Source organism: Spodoptera frugiperda, chromosome 6, assembly GCF_023101765.2.
Source record: "Spodoptera frugiperda isolate SF20-4 chromosome 6, AGI-APGP_CSIRO_Sfru_2.0, whole genome shotgun sequence".
In the NCBI taxonomy this organism is placed as follows: Eukaryota; Metazoa; Arthropoda; class Insecta; order Lepidoptera; family Noctuidae; genus Spodoptera; species Spodoptera frugiperda.
In genome coordinates, this window is record NC_064217.1 from 1,688,046 (window position 1) to 1,701,759 (window position 13,714).

The 13,714-nt window shown below is 31.6% G+C and overlaps 1 protein-coding gene across 1 annotated transcript in view; it reads left to right on the forward strand.

The window, feature by feature from the left end:
- The window catches only part of LOC118267569 (connectin), a 291,288-nt gene that overhangs the window by 166,528 nt on the left and 111,046 nt on the right, over nucleotides 1-13,714 (forward strand). Inside the window, exon 3 of the mRNA XM_035581635.2 lies at nucleotides 4,352-4,372. The gene's annotated coding sequence lies outside the window, so the exon portion shown is untranslated. The remainder of the gene's footprint in view (nucleotides 1-4,351; nucleotides 4,373-13,714) is intronic.

Below are 13,714 nucleotides of genomic sequence, written 5' to 3' on the forward strand. Positions count from 1 at the left end.
AAATAAACGTCTCAAGAAAATCAGCTGCTTCATTTCCCACGCAACACTTAAGAATAAACTGCAAAGCGTTCAATGGTACTCGAAGTGCAATCTATACGACATTTTGGAATTATTCAAGAGCATTGCGAGCGTTGAATTGCTTTCCACTTATGATTGCCTGGTAGCTCCTATTCTATGATGCTTAGTATATTTAATAAAGTGTTCACATTTTTGAATAGTAAATATCATTTTATAAATTTGATAAATATAGCTTTACTTTATGTTAGTTTTATTTAATTCTCACTATGATTTTCTCCTTTAAAAAAATTAATGTCATGGGTGCATTTAAAAACATACAAATTCACGTCATACACATCACACCTAGACCCGAAATAACAAATTGTGGATCACACAAAGAGTTGCCCCAGGCAGAAATCGAACCCGCGATCCGTTGCGCGGTGTCCGTGTAGTCTATTATTATTTATTTAAGAGAAAATACTCCACATTAGGGAAACTGTCGACAAGCACGTCTTAAACACAATTTGTGTTTAATAGGAAGTAGTCAAGAACGCCAAGTAACGTTTTCTTAAGATTAATTAAGATCAGGTGGCAAGCGATATTTTTTGCTGACCCCACACAAAATTGGCGTACCGTGATAAAGTGGGTCAAATTTCATGTTTTAGGGAGCCCGTGTATAATAGATACTTCGTCTTCGTATCTTATTTTGAACTTTATCGCCCTCCTGGCTTCCTATAAATTTCTTTAAACTGTATTTTTGATGAGTTTCACCATGATTTAATGTATATGCATGTTTATATTAAAGATTAAATTGTTTTGCTAAATATACGAAAAGTAAATAAACTAAACTCTAAATGCGATATACTATTAATTCATTTTGTGACTTTAAACAACAAAACTTAAGTTAAAATCGCAACACGGCACAATGTGCCTGCTATTAAAAAGCGCTTTGCGTCACAAAATCAGACATTCCACTCACAAGCACACAACAACGCGAAGGCTGTACATTCGTACAATTAATCACCAAAATTTTCTGTTCCCAACAAAAGACGGAGTTTCTAGTAATAACACAGCTGAAGACATTCGACGACAGCGGCTGATTAAGTCCTGTACAGTCGCTGGCAGCAGTGATTAATGAAACGGGACGTATCTCAGTGAAGGACAGATGTGTTAATTAGATTAACACATCCAGACGTTGTCAGTTCGAGATTTCTGTGTGACTGTACTGAGCCGGGATAATATATGTTGTATTAATTCTTAGGTGGAATCAAGAATGAATGGTCCTTTTCGTCTGGGCTAAATTAAGTAATCAGAAATGTTGTATATGGATGTGATGAATCGATGTTTCGGGGAAAAATGCCAGTCGATTTCGTGTTAAGATAACTAAATTAATTAAACGTAATGTTTTCCGGACTGTTTACTTTTGTATTAATCTGTAGTCAGATAAAAGATGAAGTATAAAAATTGTTTTCTAGCTCGTCGGTGAAGCAAAAATATCGTAACCACATCGCAACCATTTAAAATGCTTGTAGTGGCTACGCCATACGTAGTGGCACGCGTAGCAACGTGCTACGCCGTAGTTTTAGCATAATATTCTAAACATATAATATTATTCTGGTAAACCGCTATTAAACAATTTCTACCACAATGAACGATTTGGATGGAAATAAATTAACATAAATTATACTCGAAAATACAAACCAACAGCGTGGCGACCATTAAAAACAAACAAATTAATTATGAAACCAACACGAGTGTTTGAAAGCCGATATTGATGACGTTAATCTTCAACACTAAAGGAGATATACGATCTTCATAAAATAACAAATGCCTATTTTATTACGCCGCCAATACAAAGAGTGGCAGTTAAGTCTGTCTAATAGCCTGTAATTCGTTTAACTGCTGACTTGGAGTTGGCTAAATAGGAATGGCGTTGAAAGGCGAATTTGCTGCGGTTGCGATATTATTGTCGGTGCGTGCTGAGCCAGCAATTCAAACAGGTAGAATTTATGTCGCAAGTCATGTAATATATTTAGTTGTTTCCTGTACCTACCAAACATATATTACACACCATAACATATAAAGTATTTATGACAATTAACTCGATAGTAGTTTTTTATACATAGAACGATAAATGGGTGCTGCATTGAACATGTGAAACTGCTTTTCTTACGGAAACAAATACGTTCGAAGATATTATATCGTTTTGAAATACCGCATGACGTCACATAGCTATACTTAATAGGTAGAAATGACGTATTTACCCTGTACCTAAGTATTCTTATCTTATATGACAAAATAAAAAATACGTGTCTAATATTTTATCATGAATTGACGGAATAAATATTTTTTTAATTTGCTTCCCTCGTCATCATCCCCATTTTAAATTATGTTTTATTGCACTAGTGAATTCAACAGATTTTTGCAAATAAGTCCTTGTCCAATATATTTACAAGACATAATATTACATTTTCATTAATGAAATTCTCCATTTCATTGATTAAATTGCCACTTACAAGGATGACTGCCGAATCCATTCCTTTAATATCACTTAGTATCAAAGCTCGATCAATTACCGCGCCAATGAGCTGGATATCTAACACTAGAGATTAATTATTATTATTGCCATCCTGTCTATTGTCTAAACCTAGTGTCAAGTCATTATCTAGACTAGACCTAGGGTACAGGCGTTGTATACCCTTAGTAGAAATGGTCCTAAATACTATTTTGATACTCCCTAAGGATGATATAGATTTCCTAATGTCTGTGTTTTGATGCTATCATGGTATCTTAATGGTTGTAAAATGAGTATGTTGTCATTTTTGTTTAATATTATTACTTGTTATTAACGTTGTATAATGTTTTTTTTTTTATATTTTATAAAAAATCTTTGGATTATTGCATTACATTATGAAGTGTGATTGTTTGTAATGTTATGATGTTTATGTTTACACTAGCTTTTGCCAGTGGCTTCACCCGTATTTCCGCGGAATACAAAGTCACCTAGGTCACCTAAGTCAGCTCATACCTCTGTATACCAAATTACATCAAAATCCGTTCAGCAGTTTCAGCGTGATTGGCGGACAAACATGTAAACAAATTAACATATTTCCCATTTATAATATTAGTCTGATAAAAATCAGGAAGGTGAAGAGTAGTAAAGAGCGTTAGAGGATTTTTTTCTTTGTCCACGTGGACCAACTCGCGTGGGAAAGCTAATTAATATTAGAATTAATTTTGAACACTCATATTATCGGTACTATCTTTTAATTAACGATTGAATAGAATTATTATTAAACTAAAAATATCTTTACTAAAATTATAGGCGTTTGTATTTTATATTAAATTAGGTTTTAATTGAATATTAAGTTTTATAAAACCTTTTCTTTTTACTTGTGCCTTAATGAAGTTAAGATGGATAGATTATTAGGAATAATTGGGTCTACTAAATTACAACTAAAATTAATTCCATTGAACGTATTGAAATGATTTCGAAAGTTATAATACAGCTATTCATTGGCTGTTTAAAATATTTTACTCAATAGTTTGGACTCGACAGAAAATATCTGATTTTCTAATAGATATTGTTACGGTTCTTGTTTAAGTTCTTTGCGTTGCCTTTTAGTTAGACTCCAGGGTTGATACGATGCCTGGGCTACTGGTTGCCACTCAACGTGTGGCGGTTCGATTCCCGCACGGAGCAACTCATTGTGTGATCCAGAAAGTGTTGTTTTGGGTTTGAGTGTGATTTGTATGGGAACTTGTATGTTTGTAAACACACCCACGACATAGGAAAAACTCTTAGTGTGGGGCAATAGTTTTTATTAATAAAAAAACAAACATTTCATTTGGCATTTATAAATGTGTACATATTTAAATATTGTGTACATGTGTCAGCACTCATGTACACAATTTTTTTATATGTACACAATAATATAACCGTGTGTCCATAAGTATTAGTGACTTATATTATAACTTTAAGCAGAGATTTAAGTTGTAAGCTCAAGTAAAGCTGATATTAACTTAGATAACTTAACAATTCTGTACCAAGACAATATATTAACCATATTTTGAGTACCTGTATATAAATTCTAAATGTAATCTGATAGATTTTGACATTCTTGATTGACATTTTCAATTCATTCACGGACTGATGTTCATTAATTATTAATTTACTTCTCAATCTTTGATATAGATAAAGAGAGATACGTGTATAGGAAAATTTGAATTCTGGTATAAAATTAATTGTGAGAATACTTACAAGGGGTTATGTTAAGGGTGCCATGAATTCAGTAGTTTTATTTTAATGTTTTTTAAAATTAAATATATTAATGGTGTGTTTCTTTGGTTTCAGATTGTCTGCATCTTCCTATTGGTATGTATTTTTAACTATATTTTATAATCTATTTATCATAGAAAAAAATTATATCGAAGTTTTTTTTTTTTTTATAACGTACAAAATTAAATCCTATCAACATCGTTCATTAACTATTTAAAATAATAATTTCTCTCTTATAAAACGGATATTAAAAATCATTAACTATACAATTACTTAACATTGGCTAGAAAAAAAAAACAACCCGTGCATAATTTCCATAAAAAAGTAAGACTTTCCTTATTTACTTCGCAATTAATTATAATTAAATCCTTCTTACATCAATGCTCAAATCTGATTCAACTTTGTAATATATATTGCCACGTGTATTCTAAGGTACACGTGGCGTATCAAAATATGGCTTGTGTTGCTCATATATGAATAAAATAAAATGATATTATTTTATCGCATTAAATGAAGGAGTAAAGAAGTATATAACAATATATAAATATTTTTTTCAAACTTTTGTGAGACATAAATAAATAAATAATTTTGCTATCGGCTTACTAATCGACTTTTCTTTAGCAACTAGGTACCATTATTGTATTACTTCTTTTGGATGAAACTGTAGATGTTATCAGTCTCTCCATGCTAGATACTAACTTTAATCTTGACAAAAATGCAATGCAAACCAATTTAAAGAAAAGGCCAGGAATAGAAAAGAAACAGTCTCCTTTCTTCTCAAGCATGTATTTAGGTAAAAAGAATACCTGTTCTAACTTGATTACTGAGCTTTCATTTAGATTGACTGTTCAATTTCATTTTGAACGAAATCAAATAGAAGATAAGTTGAATAAATTATTGAATGGGGATTCATAGATTGACATGGAGATAAGAAATGTAAGGATACCTTAAATAAATTAATTTGGGTCGAGTCCCTTCAATTAGAGTGATGAGGGCTCATCATCTTTGTGTTATTTATATTTATATATTGAAGAAATTAAAAGCCAAAAGATGGCGTTTGAACGTCTGTAGTCACATCCATCTATTTCAATCTTTGAAATTGAATTAAACAAAATAAAAAAAGGAAATTAAAAAATAATATTTATTTTTTCAAGGAAAGTTGACAGTGTTATACATATTAATGCTAGCCATACTAGCAACGCGACGGTTGCTGTGTCGTGATCGCAGACTGCTGCTCATGAATATGAGCCTCTAGCATGGCTTGAAACTAGTCAAGTTCCTTGTCAAACAGTTACATGAGTAAGCCGAAAAACATAATAAATAATTTTGTATGTCTCACGAAAGTCAGAATACAATTAAAGTAAAAAGTCAAATAAGTTGTGTTTAGCTTAAAATGTATGTGAATTTATTAAGATGAGTATACTTAAGTACAGTATGTATGATATACATTGTGAGAATGAGGAAATCAGAGTATTTACTTGTCAAAAGCATGGCCGTAGCTTGCTTGCTTGCTAGCTTCATACGTGTGGAAGTCAACAACAATATTTTGATATATTCTCGGAACATTGGTTCTGAGTACATTATATATTTTGCAATTCTTATTTAGTTTAACTTTATTTACTTGAACTGAGATGTAATTTACACGTGTATTTTAAAATTAAATACATTTTAATGAGATTTTAGGGAACAGTGAGAAAGTTCCCATGAATAGATGACTTCCGACCCGGCTAGATGAACGAGTAATATCATACAGTTGACTATTTTCTACAGATAAATAAATAATATAGGAATGAGATGGTTTTTAGTTAAGACCTGTATACTTCCAATGCGGGAGAATACATTGGATGATTTTCCATAAAAAAAGTTAAACTTAGATATACATCTCACATTTTTTTATTTATTCAAAAACTATTATTGAATTTGAATCTATGGATTCTTTTATAGAAAAAATAATATACACAAATTATTGTGTAACTTCTATGTCATCATAGTCATAAATTGTTATTACTTTAGCGAAAATATTGACATAGAAATAAACTTGTATATTACAGGCTTCTCAAAGTTCTGAGAGACAAAATTGTGTACATGGCAACATGTACTTTATGTGGTTATGTTTAAGATGAAAATTGTGTGAAGATGTGAGTGTCAATTTGTAACATGAGCTCTTTATAATCTGGTTAAGGTTTCTAGGGCGAAATTAAATGAGGCAAAGATTTTGTACACAATATAATGATAAGCGCCTTATAATATGTTAGGTAAGCAGTCTTCATATCTTGTAATTAAATAATATCATACGTTTTTATCGAAATACTTAGTAAAAGCGTTTTATTGTCTATATTGTTAGGAATTATTAAGTTTTTTGTGCCCAGTGAGCATGGTTACGAGGGACTTATAAAACAAATGGTGAAAAGTAGGTGTACAGTGGTATTAAGTACCGTAATGTGCACTTCACCACCACGATACATATAACGATTATTAAGTTTTATGCGATATGAACCTTTAAAAATGCTGGATAAGGAATTCGAATCACTCATCAAAGGCATAATTTAGTAATAAGCTTTTGGTATTTTTTCAAGGTTGTCGTCTATATAGCTTATCTTCAAAATATTTCACTACCGCTAATATTTTTTTATGTTTTTGCACTCATGTAACTCTTATGTAACCAGGAACTTAACAAGTTTCAAGTCATTCTACCGAAAATAATATCTCACATGATAGAAATACAAATAACCTTAAAGAAATCTACCAAAACACACATTTTTAATACTCAATAATCTCTTACTCCCGAAAGCAAATATAGAATAAGGGTAGTTCTTCAGAGACAAAATTGTCGAGTTTGGGAAATTTTTAACTAACAAAACGGCATGTAAATTTTTTCTAGTATAAGCTATTCAGTTACTAGGACAAATAATATTTTTTAAATAAAGTCTAGGTACAAAATATATTTTTTAAAGCTTGTTCTTCTGATTCATATGGTGTGTCCGTTTGCCATTTTCGGAACAAAGTAGTCGATTTCGCATTTTCCCTTTGATACTTCAATATACATGATGAGTTGTCCTCTTCAAAAAAAAATATGCAGTCGTAACTATGTTAGTATGATTATAAATAAATAAATAAGAACGCGTATAATACTGATTAATATGGCGTAAGCTACGAATGACCATATTTGTCGGGTATTAATAAAGAGTCTGGCTTTGTGCGGAGGGAAACCAGGCGTGCAACGGACAAGCTAGGAGGCGGACGTGCGGCTGGTTGGCTTAGAACCAGGTGTTACTAAGGTAAATATCTGATTCATCTGTGTTTGGTTTACATGGTATCCTGATTACAATGCCTATTTTATAAAATTTACTTTACACTTCAACCTATGTTTCGTGTAGCTTTTTGGTTATATAATGATATGAAGTCTTTATACGATAGTTATGCATGATTGTAAGCAAAATCCTGATTCATCTGTGCCTGATTCAATGGTCAAAACCGCATTGAAGTAAAATAATGCTCTTGTTGCGTTGTCCATTTTTTTCTAGTCTTATTTTTAAATTAACGCTATAAATGTTATAGCTACAATTTAAAAACTTTTTTTGAGGAATGTAATTAATATGAGTCTGAAATTGCTAATCCGCCCTGAGCAAGCGTGATGATGAATGCTCGTGACTTCTCTGTGCGAAAGTACTCGAAAATGTATGCTAACTTAAATAAATACAGGCTCATTTACATACAATTTTCAATTGTCAACAGATTCATCTGTTACAATTTATGATTCATCTGGCAGAAAATATTCAAACGTCGATATCTCGAAAACTATTTTTTTAAAACGAGTCCCTATTCGAATATACGTTATTTGGTATAACTATTTTTTGAATACGTGTTACAGATCTTAAAGTGGAATTAAATTTGGCCATTGAATCAGTCGAAAATCAAATATCGAAGAACTACCCATAAGCACCACATTGTCAGTTTAATAACTAATAAAACAAAACTGAAACTTCGATCAAATATTAAATGAAACGCCCACGTTTCAGTGCCATCCAATATATGAACAAAATTACGTCGAGAGAAACGGGAATAGAGACAGATTTCAAGAAGTAAAATCATTTAAGGCAGGCGTCGAGGGCGGAAATCCGTCATACACTGGAGAACTCACAAAAGTATTATAATTAGATTTTTAGACGACAATTTCTTTCCAAACTTTGTATAATGTTCACGAGTGAATATGAGAGTCGGTTATGAAAACTTATTTGGTTATTTGTATTATGAAGTACGTTTATGAAAATTCTTTGTGTGAATTTGAACGTTTTGTTAGTTGTAAGTAATGATTTTGAATTCTTTTTATACAGATTTAAAGATTCTTTTCATTTGCTTCACATAATTTCAAATGGAATATACGAACGTACGTCAATTTGTTATTAAATGAAATTCAATACCAGATTCATATTGTGACATTGTGAAGCAGAAGAAAAGCTCTATGTAGAATATACATAAAATTGAAATTACAATTTGCAAATCCAAGGAGTACTTATCACTACCTACACGTTAAGGATAAGACTTCTGTTTTATGCTATTTCAAATCAAAATTTCAACTTTAAACACAAATGACTAATTCACCCACATCTTCATTTTTCCCAAGAAACTCTTAAACTCTTTAATTATTTAGAATTTTACATTGTTGATTTTTATCAATAATGAAGACAGATTTATTCAGTATTTTCTCTGAATTTATTCCTTTGTCTTTAGACTTATTTAGATTAAAAATCTATTCGAACAGCAATAGACTATTGTTATCATCCCTCGTAAATGTTAAAATCTTAATTAACCGAAAGAATAAACAAGAAGAGAATATTCTAGATAATAATTAAGATTAAATCCTAGTACAAAGGTCAAATTACGTAATAAAAAAGGCAGAATATATAGTGATTTCATTAATTGTGCCGTGTAGTCCACTAATGGGCAACCGTCTGGTTTTGTGGGACACTGATGTAATGTTTGGAGTTCATCCAAATCTTTATACAAGCACTGTTTTGTATGATATCTGTGTTACAATATATCAAGTTTATTTGATCTGGCTATGCACTGAATAGTAATTTAAAATGTAGTATGAATGTAATTAAATGTCGGTTTTGGAAGGAGGATCTTTTCAAGTGAATATTTTTTTTTATGATTATGACAAAAATCGTGCTCATGATAGGAACTGGTGATGTGAATTATTAATGCGTGTTTTAAAAATAATACCCTTAAAGGTAAATGAATTGAAATCGATAGCCTTGTGCTTTGATACGACATCGTCACTTCGCGTCAGCCCTACCGATTCGTTTGTTGTTGTATTTTTTATAATTATAATAATCGTCAAAATGTGTGACAAAATTTGGTACTAAATTTATTTTGGTACCGTAACATATCTCCCGAAGGGATTTGTATGTAATGTACGTACATTTTGTTATTTGTGTGTAAATAAGAATTGGTCTTGTAAAGAAACAATGAGCATTATTGCAAACCCATGAATAGAGCAATGATAGAATAAAAAACTTAATAAAAAATACACACCTTCTTAATTGCCTAGTCGATGGAGTAGTTCTAGTTTCTTGCAGAAAGTACACTTTGGGAATCATATACACAGCGATACAGCATCAACAGCCTGTTAGTCGCACCGTCATGCATGAGAAGCGGAAGTCTTAAATCTACCGGTAACCACGATACTTTGATTATGATAATGAATTTAAGCCTAACAAAAATATACCAAACAAATAACATAAAACAACACACACACACACATACACACACACAACTCTGTCTCCATCACCCCATCGACGTCACTTACATACAACTCGAGACAAGAGTCAACACGTTCAAATCTCCTATAAAATCTCAACAATTCTTCCCGCCTAATTTCCTTCAAGTATTAGGAACGAAGGGGCACTTACTAAGAGAGAAAAAAGATATTGCTAAGGAAAATGGCAGGTCATAAATAAGAGCAAGTGGCACATTTCGCGCTTCGGGATCTGACGGTACCTAGTAGGGGCTAAAGTTGAGTGTATGATTGCGGATATGAAAAATGAAAGCGTTGGAATTTTTTTGTGTTAAACTCCGTTCGGGTGCAAGCGTGTGCCGAGGACTGAGGAGCAGCTTGCTTAATAAAATTCTTCGGTTTGTGTTTAATATATTTAAGATAATCCTTTTGTGAAATGAATTTGATTGTATGCCTACTTATATGATTTATTTTTATGGGATAGTCTGAAGTTATCTGAGTAAAAAAGAATATAAACTTTAACGTTCATTTTCATGACTAATACGTAGTTAAACAATCATTAAATAGCATTATGGTAATATAAAAAATAATACTATACGTTATCTAGCTGAGAAGGTCGACCGCCAAATTTTGTCAAAGAAATACAACAAATTCTTACCTGTACACCGTTCCTTGGCATTTCTGTTTCCGTGACAATTTCCTTATTTTATTTTGTGATCCTGTCACAAAAAATCCCTTTCGGAAAATGTATTTTGATCCCAAATTCACTACAAAAACGACAAATATACTCGTATATATTACTGTTTTATGATAAAACTTTTTTATAACAATAACGAAAATATACTACTATGTTACTAACACTCAATAAACACTATTGTTTCAGCCATAAAATAATAAAACCTACAACAATATAGGCGTTGGAACAAAACCTAACATAGTCAAAACAGAGGATATAAAAAAAGAATTATAGGACAAATGACGTCACAAACACCACAGAACATTATTGCTAAACAAACTAAGCTGTAACACTTTGTATGGTACTTAGTTACAACAACACTATGGAGCAAGACAGGGCTAAGTACCATCATATTTATTTTCCCTCCCACTCAAAGTGGCACAATGTTTTGAAGGAAATTTTGCTTACAAAAAGTAGGACACAATATCGTGATAAGATCTCTAGACAGATTTGTATGCTGTACAAGATTGTACAGACAAGAAACCTTCCCGCTTTGTTAACATTTTTCAATTCTATTATAAAAGTAATAAAGTTAAAAATGGTTTGTAAAAATTATTGATTTGAGTATGCCTTTACTGGAGCATTTATCTAGGCAATACAGTTTTAAATATATTATTTCCATAGCCTGAATAATGGTAAACAGTGTATAATGATAAGCAGAAACAGCTCACTCCCTATCACATGGAACCCTTAACACAAATGAAAAGTGGATGTACATTGTATAGCGGCATTACGTGCCGTAATGTGCACCTTTGCTTACCCCTTCGGGGATAAAAGGCGTGACGTTACGTACGTACGTGCAGACACAGTTTGAAATGAGAATTATAATAAGTGAATTTTCAAAGTATAAAGTATAATAATTATTTAATACTTTGCTTTTAAAAATCCTCTTATTTTTTATGTTCACCTTACACTTTGTTACTCAAACTATGACTTAAACAATCAAAGAACACAATAAACAGTAACATAAATATCTTCAAATATCTCTCAACGTTTGAGAATAATAATATTTCTTTGTTAGCGACCTTTGATATAAAAACAACTTCAAATATCCCCAAGAACTGTTCAGCATTAACAGCTTCATAACTTGTTTTGGAAAAGAAATATACAGTTGCGTAGAAATATTGCAGATCTTATAAGATTTCACATTGGTCTCACATAGTTTTTTGTATGAAAGTATTTTGCCAAAATATCATACATGTGTACAATATGATATTGCGTGTTTTTACCTTAAGAGGTAAGTGATCATACCTATGTATGTACTTTATTTTGTTGTTACTTGTATTATAGGAGGAAATGCTATTATCATACGCTAGGTTTCTTTTAACCGTAGATATTGTTCGAATATAGGTCGGTACTCAATGTTTTTCATGCATTGTAATAAATGTGCTTTTATATCTGGATACAAATTCATATTCATCACACCCACTAATACAGTCAATCTGTAATTAGGATAATCAAAGATTTTAGTAGAAAAACTAAAAATACATTATACTTTATTTTATTAATAAGTAACTACACTCGGATACTAAAATGCTACTGCTAATGCTACTGAATTGTAAGTTATAGGCAGGTACCTAAACAGATATAACTTAAGTATACTTAACGATACTTAAGTAAATATCGTGCATTGTCTATCATTTTACAAACAATTTGAAGCGACAGAACTATTGGATGAAACAAATAAAACTATTAATGAATGATCTGTCTCGAGGGACAATGTCTAAAGCAGTCGTGTGAAGCATCCATCATCCTAGATTTACGACACACGGATGTAGCTGACGGAATTATTGGTTTATTGATAAAATCCTTCATGTATTGTTATACGAATGAATACCTTATATTATACATAATTTCGCTGTATGACTCATTATTTTAATTTATAAAAAAAAAATCGTAATATGTTATGATTATTACCACTTAACTTTATTCAAAGTTCATTTTGCTATAAAGTCTGTCGACGAGTAAAACAATGTAGTATTGAGTAAAAATATTTTTTTTTGTCCATAGTCTCATAATGAATATTAATTTCACGGGATCAACTATTACAAAATGGGTATACACTTTTTAGGGTACGAAGATGTAATAGCTGAGCTGTGAAACTATGTGACCGTTTCCACTAATACTACGCTATGTAGCTGTGCGAGTAAGATGTGATATGAAGATGCGCCGCCGCAAAGTAGCCGTGAGAAGAAGATGCTTCCACAGCACGCATCTTACCAAATAAAAATACATAGTTTAGCTGAGTCCGTTTGCACCAGTACTAAGCTATGTGTAAAAATTAATATAATTGGTGGAAACCAAAGTCATTCACGTAGCATATCACATCTTAGGTGGAAAAGCACATTTGGCCTACCTGAGGTGCTTTACTATAACTCGTAAAATATATCATATACAACTTTTCTGTCGATCTACATTTTTGTGGCAACTTTGAAAAGCAGACACGATTCTGTGCTCAATATGTAATAGATTCTTCGCTCAGCATTATATTTTTATGAGAAAGAAACTATATATTGTGCGACCTAAATAAAGTTGAGACTAAAATAGATACTAGAAAGGAGTCCTGTATGAGTGAACGCCTTCTAAGCTATTTATATCAACTAGTGGTCGCCTAGTGGCCGAAATTCGACCATATATGATTTAATTTACAATACCACTTAACGTACGTTGAAGGATAATTTTTATTTAACTCAAACTCTTTTATAAAACTCTTTTCATATTAGACGTGAGAATATCATCGCAATGTCTATCGATTTTGACGTTTTGTCAAATACGATCAGATACTATGCATGTGTGTGTAATGTTTTATTTATTGATTTAATGTACTTTATAAGCATTATTTTTGAAAAATATTAGCGTTCTCCACTTCTCCTACACATAAACTATAAGTGTACCAAATTTTTTGCTCCTACGTTCGCGCAATTTTCGTAAAAAGAGGTCCAAAGTTTTTGCATCACGTATT